The 9957-nt window shown below is 46.0% G+C and overlaps 1 non-coding gene across 1 annotated transcript; it reads right to left on the bottom strand.

Moving 5' to 3' along the window:
• Positions 1-5010: 5010 nt before the first annotated feature.
• On the bottom strand, positions 5011-5085 carry Trnas-cga. The gene has a single exon. It is a non-coding gene; the product is annotated as a tRNA-Ser (tRNA).
• Between the last annotated feature and the right edge of the window lie 4872 nt (positions 5086-9957).

The raw sequence follows: 9957 nt of genomic DNA, 5'->3' as shown, positions 1-9957 counted from the left end.
TTTCCCCAGTTTTGTGTGAGCAACCTTCAACTTTTCGAGTTCTTGTAGCACTCTGCTTTACATACAACAAATAAGGTTCCTATTTATATGGTAACAGAACCCAGAACCTTAAAAATATAAGGCGGTACAAAGTACCACTATAAATTAGCACAACAAAAACAGCAACAGAATTCATGTTTGTAGTTCTCAAGTGCTGCCGTGAGGACACAGGCAAGCGAACTGAGATTTATACATCAAAAAACTGGGCAGGTGACTCTCTAACATACATAGGTGCGCGATTGGTCGAAGATACAGGGAATCAGATATCGATTCTTCGCCAGTCGACTGTACAGTCATGTTTTCCTGCTCACTTGCACACATGGTCTGGATCACTTGTTAAGTTTGAAAAGAATCTACGACGACTCGTGGTACCATCTCTCACATCCTTCATTACACATAAAAAGTAATAAACTACAGTTTTCTCCCTCTCGCTCACTCTCTGAGCTTGGGCTCACTGGACATCGGCGCACTAAGATCTTTGATGCGACAGTGCCAGTCTGTTGCAAGATTATCTCTGGCCGATGCTCTTGATGTGGTCTCTAGCAGAAAATGAGGGCAATAAGGGGTTCTGTTTTTTCACTAGCCCGAACGAGGAATTGCCGGTTTCCCTGAGTTTCCAGAAAAGTAATGCACCTCTTTCGAGTATTTGGTTGTTATGGGTTTTGTAATTTTCCAAAATTCATTCTCTTAAACGTTGTTCAGTCTAACTTCCAGACCTTTTTGTCAGCTGACTTCATGACTATCAGGCCTAGTGCGTAAGAGAAAGGGAAGCCTAAGATAGGTTATGTTCATTTTTCACTTTAAAGAGACAGCTAGTCCGGGCGTACCATGCCAGTTAAAGAAAGTTATACTTCATTAAGTTTATTTCTTCACGATGAATTTGTTTGTGACATCCGGACCTATCTCCTTGGCTTAAATCCGTATCAGTTTATAAGATTATCTTTTGTACTAGCTTCCTTCGATCGTTCGAAACAGATAATTACCATATAATTTCGTTTTTTTTTAATTTTGTTGCAACCACGTGGGCCCTTATGAATCAACCTGCATTTCCTACCTTGGCCCGTTTCCTTAGTAAGAACTAGTGTGCCTCCTACCCATTATATATGCTTCCACAGCATCCATATACCCATAAGGTATATCCAGAGGCAGTTTTGACTTTGCACTTGATACGGGAAGCAAAACTACAGAAAAATCAAGGAACATCCAAAGGATTTGTCGACAAAGAAAAAGGCTCGGAAAGGTAAAAGTTTACAAGATGTTTGAAAGTCTCAGACAAAACAGTGTATGCTAGGAGAGATGGATAACATCGAATGTGTACAATACACTGCAGGGAACAATAAGAACGGAAGATTAAGAGAGAAGTGCTGGGACTGCAGTCGTTCGCCTTTTCTGTTCAATCCGTACATCGAAGACGCACTGATGAAAATAAAGGACATGGTAGTAATTAGGAGCAGCAGAAATGAGATTATCGACCAATTTAACATACAAATTGTATACCAGTAGACGAAATGAAGGAACGGTGCTACCATGGATTCAGAAAAAAAGATGGCGGACGAAGCAAGGAGGGTAGACTCGTAAGAAAGAGACTATCTCAGGTGAAACGACATTTCTCGCCAAACGAAGTGTGCTTCTATGAAACATAGGCTTCAATTTGCGAAAGAAATCTTTGAGGATATACGTCCGGAACGCAGCATTGTGTGGAAGAGTCATGAACGTTAAGTTATGCGAAGACTAAATTCAGTATTAAATCTTAAAAATATGATTCTCGCTATCAGTATCCTAGCAGAGTCAAAGGTAGGCCCTTACTTTGCGATATTTATGAACATGTATGTCTGGAAAATAACATTGTATTAAAGTGAATCATGGAGTGTGGGAAAACAAAAAAAGAAGAGGAATCTAAATGTTGCTGTGTTACAGAAAGGTACCAAGAATTAAGTGTACTGAGAGGATAAGGTACGAAGTGGTTCTCTGCAAAATCGGAGAGGAAAGGAATGTGTGGCAAAACTGACTAGAAGAATGGTCAGGGTAATAGGACTTGTACTAAGACATCAGGGAACAACTTGCGTAGTACTAGACGGAGCTGCAGAAAGCAAGAACTGTAGAGGAAGGCGGAGTGGGCAGTGCACACTATAAGATTTTTGAAATTTTTGTAAACATAGTCAGCGATCCTAAAGTAATTAAAATTTAAAACAGTCTTGACCGCAGTCTTGTTAAAATATTGATATTGGAGTGAGTGACCGGTTTCGACTCTATGAAAGAGTCATCTTCAGACTCCGGAGCGGTGGATGAACACTCGTGTAACTGGAGCTCGTGGAGCAGTTACAAGAGCGTCGAGGGCCGACGGAAGTCATCTAGCAGTGTCCATCCACCGCTCCGGAGTCTGAAGATAACACTCTTTCATAGAGTCGAAACCGGTCACTCGCTCCAATAAAGAATATTTTAACAAGATTGCAATCAAGACTGTTTTAAATTTTAACTTTAAATGCACATTGTCTTATCAAAATATCTGGAAACTCCTATGTACTGCGGAACTGACCACTAGACGTGACACGAGGTAGACCGTCAGTATAAAAGGAGTAGGGGAGTATTGTATTGTCAGTAGACAAGCAGTAACAGCGGAATTGGTCACTCAGGAAAGCGAAAGTTGACCAGTCATTGCATGTCATCTGAGTAACAAAAACAGCCCTTCAAAAGGTGCTCATGTTGGTGACGAGATTAACCACAGTTAAACCGAGAGCAGGCAGGCAATCGTGTGCTGACATATAGGGGCTGTCGGACATGGCGGGTGGTTTAAAAGTAATAGCATGAAGTCCGCGGATGGAATGACCCAAGAGTTGCAAAGTGCTACCATAACTACGCGTGGAGAGTTAAAAACAATAGGGTACAGTGGCTAAGAAGGTCTTCATAACCAACACATTTCTTGAGTTAATGCTAAGCGACGCTTGAGGGGGACATAAAGAGCAACGTGGAAGACTGGAAACGAGGGATTTGGAGTGATGATCCACGTTACACCCTGTGGCAATCCAGTGGAATGGTTTGGGTTTGGCGAACGCCTGGAGAACGTTAGCTGACATCAACAGTAGCGCCAGCAGTGAATCACTGAAAGGTGATGTTGTAATGCTCCAGTGCTGGTTTGCTTTTCGTGGCTAGAGTATTGTTCCCTAATTGCACTGATGGAAACGCTTAATGCAGAAGGATATGAAGACGTTTTAAAGCACTGGGAGTGGGCAAGAAGAACAACAGTTCGGTGGCGATGTCTGTATCAGTATGACAATATACCGTGTCATAAAGCAACATCTGCGAGGCAATGGTTTGTGGACAATGACATTACTGAAATGGACTGCCCTGCCCAGTGTTCCGATTTGAACCCCATGGAACACCTTTGCGATGTGCTAGTCCGTCGACTTCGCTCCAGATGCCGTCCCCAACAACGCTACTCTATGTGAATCTTCAGGTTTTGCTGGCGCAAAAACTGTTCCATTAAGTTTCGGGTGTGCAGCCGCAAGAATTCTCCTTCTTCTTCTTGGATGTTCTGGTTCGGCGCAGAGAGGACGGCGCTTTCGGACACGAAATTTATCGGAAGCCGACGCACACGGATTTGTATTTACGTGCAAATAGCTGCCACCATCCAGCCCAAACGATGAGTGTTCTCCGAACTTTGACCCACAGAGCGCATACTATTTCTGACGAAAGCAGTCTACAAGATGAACTTAACCACTTACAAAGAGTGTTTGAAGACAATGGTTACTCCCCACAGCAAATACAGAAGGCACTGAAAATAAAACAGAAAGAGATCACAAAGAAAGCAGAAGAAGACGAACAAATCTTTAAATCGATGGCCTTCGTGCCATATGTGGGTAGCCTCTCATCAAAAATAGGACGGATTCTCAGTAGACACAAAGCAAAAGTGATTTTTCGTCCTCCATCCAAGACAGCTGCACCCGTGGGCTCCGTCAAAGATGATTTGCTGCTCCGACAATCTGGAGTTTACAAAATTCCATGTGAATGTGGCCTTTCTTATATTGGGCAAATGACTCGTACTGTCCAAGAAAAATGTACAGGACACCGGAGGTACGACTTTTACAACCTAACAAGTCGGCAGTGGCAGAACACTGTATTGACACTGGTCACAGTATGTTGTATGAGAACGTCGAAATTCTGGCAACTACATCATCTTTTTGGGACCCGATAGTCAAGGAGACAATTGAAATTCGCTTTACGTCGAATTTAATTAATAGAGATAGTGGGTTCAACCTTGATAAATCATGGAATCCGGCACTCGCTGTAATAAACTCACAAAGACGCCGCCACGGTGCAGCTCACAATGATATATCGACATGCCAACACAGATCGACTGCGGAGTCATAGATGTACTCACGTATTGTGCACGTCTCTGCCGGCGACCAACGTCTCTGGCGCATTTGCATCTGTGGCCGCATGCGCATTTGCGCGGTACACGAGTATAAAGGGACGCAGCGAGCACTGGAGCGGCAGTCTTGCGGCTCACTCTGAAGACGGCTGAACGTTACACTGCCGAAATATTAGAAGAAGAAGGAGAATTGTTGCGGCTGCACACCCGAAACTTAATGGAACAACGCTACTCTAGAATGAAATTTTCACTCTGCAGCGGAGTGTGCGCTGATATGAAACTTCCTGGCAGATTAAAACTGTGTGCCGGACCGAGACTCGAACTCGGGACCTTTGCCTTTCGCAGGCAAGTGCTCTACCAACTGAGCTACCCAAGCACGACTCACGCCCCGTCCTCACAACCTTACTTCTGCCAGTACCTCGTCTCCTACCTTCCAAACTTAACAGAAGCTCTCCTGCGAACCTTGCAGAACTAGCACGCCTGAAAGAGAGGATATTGCGGGGACATGGCTTAGCCACAGCCTGGGGGATGTTTCCAGAATGAGATTTTCACTCTGCAGCGGAGTGTGCACTGACATGAAACTTCCTGGCAGATTAAAACTGTGCGCCGGACCGAGACTCGAACTCGGGACCTTTGCCTTTCGTGGGCAAGTGCTCTACCAACTGAGCTACCCAAGCACGACTCACGCCCCGTCCTCACAGCCTTACTTCTGACAGTACCTCATCTCCTACCTTCCAAGAAGTAAGGCTGTGAGGACGGGGCGTGAGTCGTGCTTGGGTAGCTCAGTTGGTAGAGCACTTGCCGGCGAAAGGCAAAGGTCCCGAGTTCGAGTCTCGGTCCGGCACACAGTTTTAATCTGCCAGGAAGTTTCAACGCTACTCTAGTTTGACTCTTGAGAAACAGTCGGCTGCCATTCATGCACTGACATTCGGACACCTCATTGGAAGTGACCTCAGCAAATTTCAAGCCGTCACAAAGGGGAATGATGGACATAACCGATATTAATATCCGCTAATAGGAATCCGGATGATTTTCATCAGATAGCGTACTCGACAAATAGTCGAGGACGTTTGGTGTAAGTGCTACCTTGTGATGAAGAGGTTGGCAGAAAAGCGCAAGTCTCGGCGTGGTGGATGAGACCTGTCAGAAGTCTGATGCCCCCCTCCAAAATAAACAAAATAGGTACCTCTTCGCTTTGTACAAGTGAGGCGAAACAATGAATCGTAGGCAAGTATAAATAGCTACGGGCAAATTAGCAAAGATACGGCAATAGCAGCAACATACGTTTCGGGCCAGAGGTTCCAGCTCGGCTGCAGAGGTGCACCTGTCAGCTACAGCGGTGGGTAGGGCCCAGGTAATGGACGGCCCCTGTAATGTCGCAGCGTGGGAAGCACGCGCCCACCTGACAGAGTGTCCTGATTTGCTACCACGGCAGGGAGCGCGTCCAACGGGGCACATCAGATAGCTTGTACCTCCAGCTAGTGGCCCCGTCTTCCGGCTGGGTGAATCGCCCCGTCTCTTGTTTTAACGGTCTCATCTCGAGTCGCTGCTGCAATACAGCGCGGCCTCACACACGCCGTGCGCTGTACTCAGCTGTTTTTTCTTTTTTTTAATATAAATGTCGTCGTTTTGGGCGCGTGTTCCCTCTACGTCGTGCATTCAGGCTACTGCGGCTGAACACAACGTGGAAAGTCCCTTTCATCCGCGCCGCTTTTAATTAAGCTCTGAGCGTTAACCACCGCCGTGTTAGCTGCTGACAGCTTTAGAGAGCACGGCGCCTATGGCGCAGGTAATTTTAAGACCAGAGTTACTCGGATAATTACATTTACGGTGAGGACATACTCTCCGTAAGGCTTCCAGAAGGTACGTAGAGTCGTTCTAGCTTCTTTCACGACTGCAGCGTCCGCTAGCAAGTGAAATATTTTCTCTTAATTGAAACTGGATAGCGACACTCGAAACTGTCTTGAGCCGGCTGTAACCATATATCTTACACACTGTTGTTGCATTGTGTTAATTGGTATGTTTCCTTTCTGCAGTAATTAGAAATAAAGCCTCAGTCCAGTTGGAATTGATTTAACCCTTTCGTGGATAAAACGGAATTTGTATAGACTTCTGAAATATCAAGACGATGATAGTTTCCTTTTAACACCATTATTAGAATTTCACTACTAAAATATTCTTTTTAAGTTCTCCGTTTTTGGACAGTAGGAAATTGGGTAGCTACAGGGGATTGGCAAAATAATGTGAACACCTGTACTTACTTGGGAATGGTTTATTAATAAAGGGGTTGGAGCCCCATTTGCACGTAATACAGCTGCGATTCTTCTTTGAATACTGGCATATAATGATTGTATAGTCTCCAGTGGAATGTTATGCCTCCTGGAATGTTATCAGAACCTGTAGTGACGAAGGAGGCGGAAATCTACTCCGCAGTCTGCGCTCCAACACCACCCACAAGGGTTCGATAATGTCCCAGTCTTGGGAATGTGCTGGACGGGGAAGACGCTGCAGTTCAATTTCATACTCCTCATACCATGATTGTACTGTCCTGGCTGTGTGAATAGGTGCATTATCGTCCTGAAGTATAGCATCATTGCGACATTTGAATCATAGGGTGCACGTGATCACCTAAAATATTGATTGACTGTAACATGGCCTTTGAGAGTAATGGTGGGACTAGCAGAGTACCATCATAAGGCTGCCCACAGCATCACGCTTCCACCTCCATGTTTAACCGTTGGAATCAAGCAGTCACGACTGTAGGCTCCTTTTAGCTTTCTTGAGACGTAAACCGGCCCTATAGTGGAAATAATGAAAATGTTGACACGTCGGACCACATGACGCGTTTCCTCTGATCAGCCGTCCAGGATTTATGCTCCTGACACCATGTTTTCCGCTTCTTTGCGTTGGTTGCCGTGACTACTGGTTTCGGTATAGCAGCTCGTCCATAAATATTCGTGAATCGCTCTGCTAATCCCGCAGGACAGGACAGGTAACGTAAATTGTGGAAACGGGCCAAAATAAGGGGCCGCCAGTTACACTCAAACATACAACTTTATTATTTGATCAAACGTTACAAGAGCCCAAAAAAATTTTCATAAACACACAGCTTTAATCTTCCCGGCATAATTACCGGCTGAAAGCCACTATAATTTAAAAACGGCTGAAGGCCAATAACTTAAAACTCAAGCATAATCAGAAATTTAAAAGGCAAGCCTTATCTTAAAACAGCTCTTTAGTTAGGCTGAAGTAAACAAGTTAAATTCAAATCGGCTGAAGCCCTAACACTTAAAACTCCATATGATTAATTTTTTTAAATACCAAAGGCCTTACGTGAAACAGTTTTTTAATTTAGGCTGAAGGCCTTAAGAGCAAACAACTCAAACTCAAAATCGGCTGAAGGCCCAATATTTAAAATTCAACAACATTAAAATTTTTAAAATGCCAAAGGGCTTACATGAAACAGTACTTTAAACTAGGCTGAAGGCCTTAAGAGCAAAACAACTCTAATTTGAAACAAAAATCGCCTAGAAGCCATACAAGTACAAACAACAAGAACAAATTTTAAAAAAATATGGCAGTACACCCAAGGGCGCTCAGGTGTTGGGGGGTCGACCTGGAATTCAAACACTAACGCTCGCTTAGGTGAGACAGGCAGTCGGCCCAACTATTTTGAATCCGCTAGGAACCCAACCGACAGACAGTCAACAGACCAATGATCAAGATCAGTTCCGCTCCACACTTGCACCAAAACTCAAACGATGCTAGCTGCGGAGACCGGAACAACAACCAGATAGGATCACAGACAACCCATAGGCGGTGTACGACCCAAATACACGTCGTCCAATCAGGCGACCGACCAACCGGCCAAGCAAGGTCGTTGCCGCTCAAACGCGTGTGTCGGCAATCGTCGAGTGACTGGTGGCTACCCTGTCCTTCCTCGCTACTCCACGCCAACCGACCAGTTCAGAGCCAGTACGCCGACAACCTTTAAATACTTGTCAGTCAAACCACATAAACTACACACAGTTTCACGAACACATGCATGAAGAACTAGACAATGCTAACGACAGTGACTGAGCAAAACAAGGACGAATCACGAGTTGGCACACACAGCCAACCCATAAGCGATAACCGGCCAAATATACGTCGTCCGACAAGACGACGACCGACGATCAACCAAAGTCGTCCCCACTCAAATCATGTGCGTCGGCAATCATCGGCGAGTGATGGCTATCCGCGCCTCTCTGGCGCTGCATGCCCCACTGCTGCTACAACGCGACTGCGTCAACCGACCAACGGCTGCACATCAGCACGGAGACAGCACTAAAGTAACTGGGCAGTGAACATCACAGGCTACACACAATTTCACAAACACTGGGACGAAGAACGCGACCAATGCTAAAAGCAGTGACTGTGCAATCACCAGGACGAACCACGAGTTGAGACACACACCGCCAACCCATGAGCGATCGGCGAGCAAGTACACGTCTTCCGGTAAGACGACCAACCGACGATCAACCAAGACCGTCCCCAGCCACGTGTGGCGGCAACGGTCGGGCGAGTCGTGGCTATCCGAACCTCACTGCCGCTCCAACCCGACCGAACTTCTGCCGCGTCCCAACTGTCCGACTGCCAGGTCCGACCTCCACTTCTGGCGCGTTCCAGCTGCCTGCATTGCCCGGTCCGAACTGCACTCCTGGCGCGTTCCAACATGTTGCACGACACACGTCGACCAGGAAGTAATAGCAGTCCCAAAGAGAATACGGCAGGGCCTATATCGATAAGCGCTGCTGCTGCCGCTTACGGGCAGGCGAGGCAGCAACTCAGTGACACCAGTAATTGAAAATTAACATAGCGAGGTGGCAGACGGTAAAAACAGCGTGTTAAATAAGAAATGGCACGAACACGAGGCTCAGTTCGTTTTATGGAGTTCTCGGCGGATAGTGTCGATAGATACGGGGTCTTGAAGATGGCTGTTGAGCACTTTAGCCGCCGTAGTTTTGTGCTGTTTTGACACAATTCGTGTTAGCGTACGACAATCTCTGTTATTTAGTTTTGATTTGCGCCCACTGTCCCACGTTGTGTGTAGGCTGTCATGACTGTCGAAATAGTTCCTCTTGAAACATTCAGTAAGTTGTCTGTCTTGGTTACTGATGCTTCAGCCAGATGGGCCCCCACAATCTGCCTCTATTTTGGAACTCTGTCAGCTCTTTCATTGCACGTCGACTTGGGAATCTGAATGCAAATACGAAGTGTCCACTACTCATAAGCAATCTGCACTGATGCCTAGTTCGTACTGAACACCGAGCGAGGTGGCGCAGTGGTTAGCACACTGGACTCGCATTCGGAAGGACGACGGTTCAATCCCGCGTCCGGCCATCCTGATTTAGGTTTTCCGTGATTTCCCTAAATCGCTCCAGGCAAATGCCGGGATGGTTCCTTTCAAAGGGCACGGTCAACTTCCTTCCCTAATCCGATGAGATCGATGACCTCGCTGTCTGGTCTCCTCCCCCCAAAACAACCAACCCACCAACCGTACTGAAAAC

This window comes from Schistocerca piceifrons, chromosome 5, assembly GCF_021461385.2.
Source record: "Schistocerca piceifrons isolate TAMUIC-IGC-003096 chromosome 5, iqSchPice1.1, whole genome shotgun sequence".
Classification (NCBI taxonomy): Eukaryota; Metazoa; Arthropoda; class Insecta; order Orthoptera; family Acrididae; genus Schistocerca; species Schistocerca piceifrons.
The sequence above is the reverse complement of the archived record's forward strand: the minus strand, read 5'-3'. Positions and strand labels throughout refer to the sequence as shown.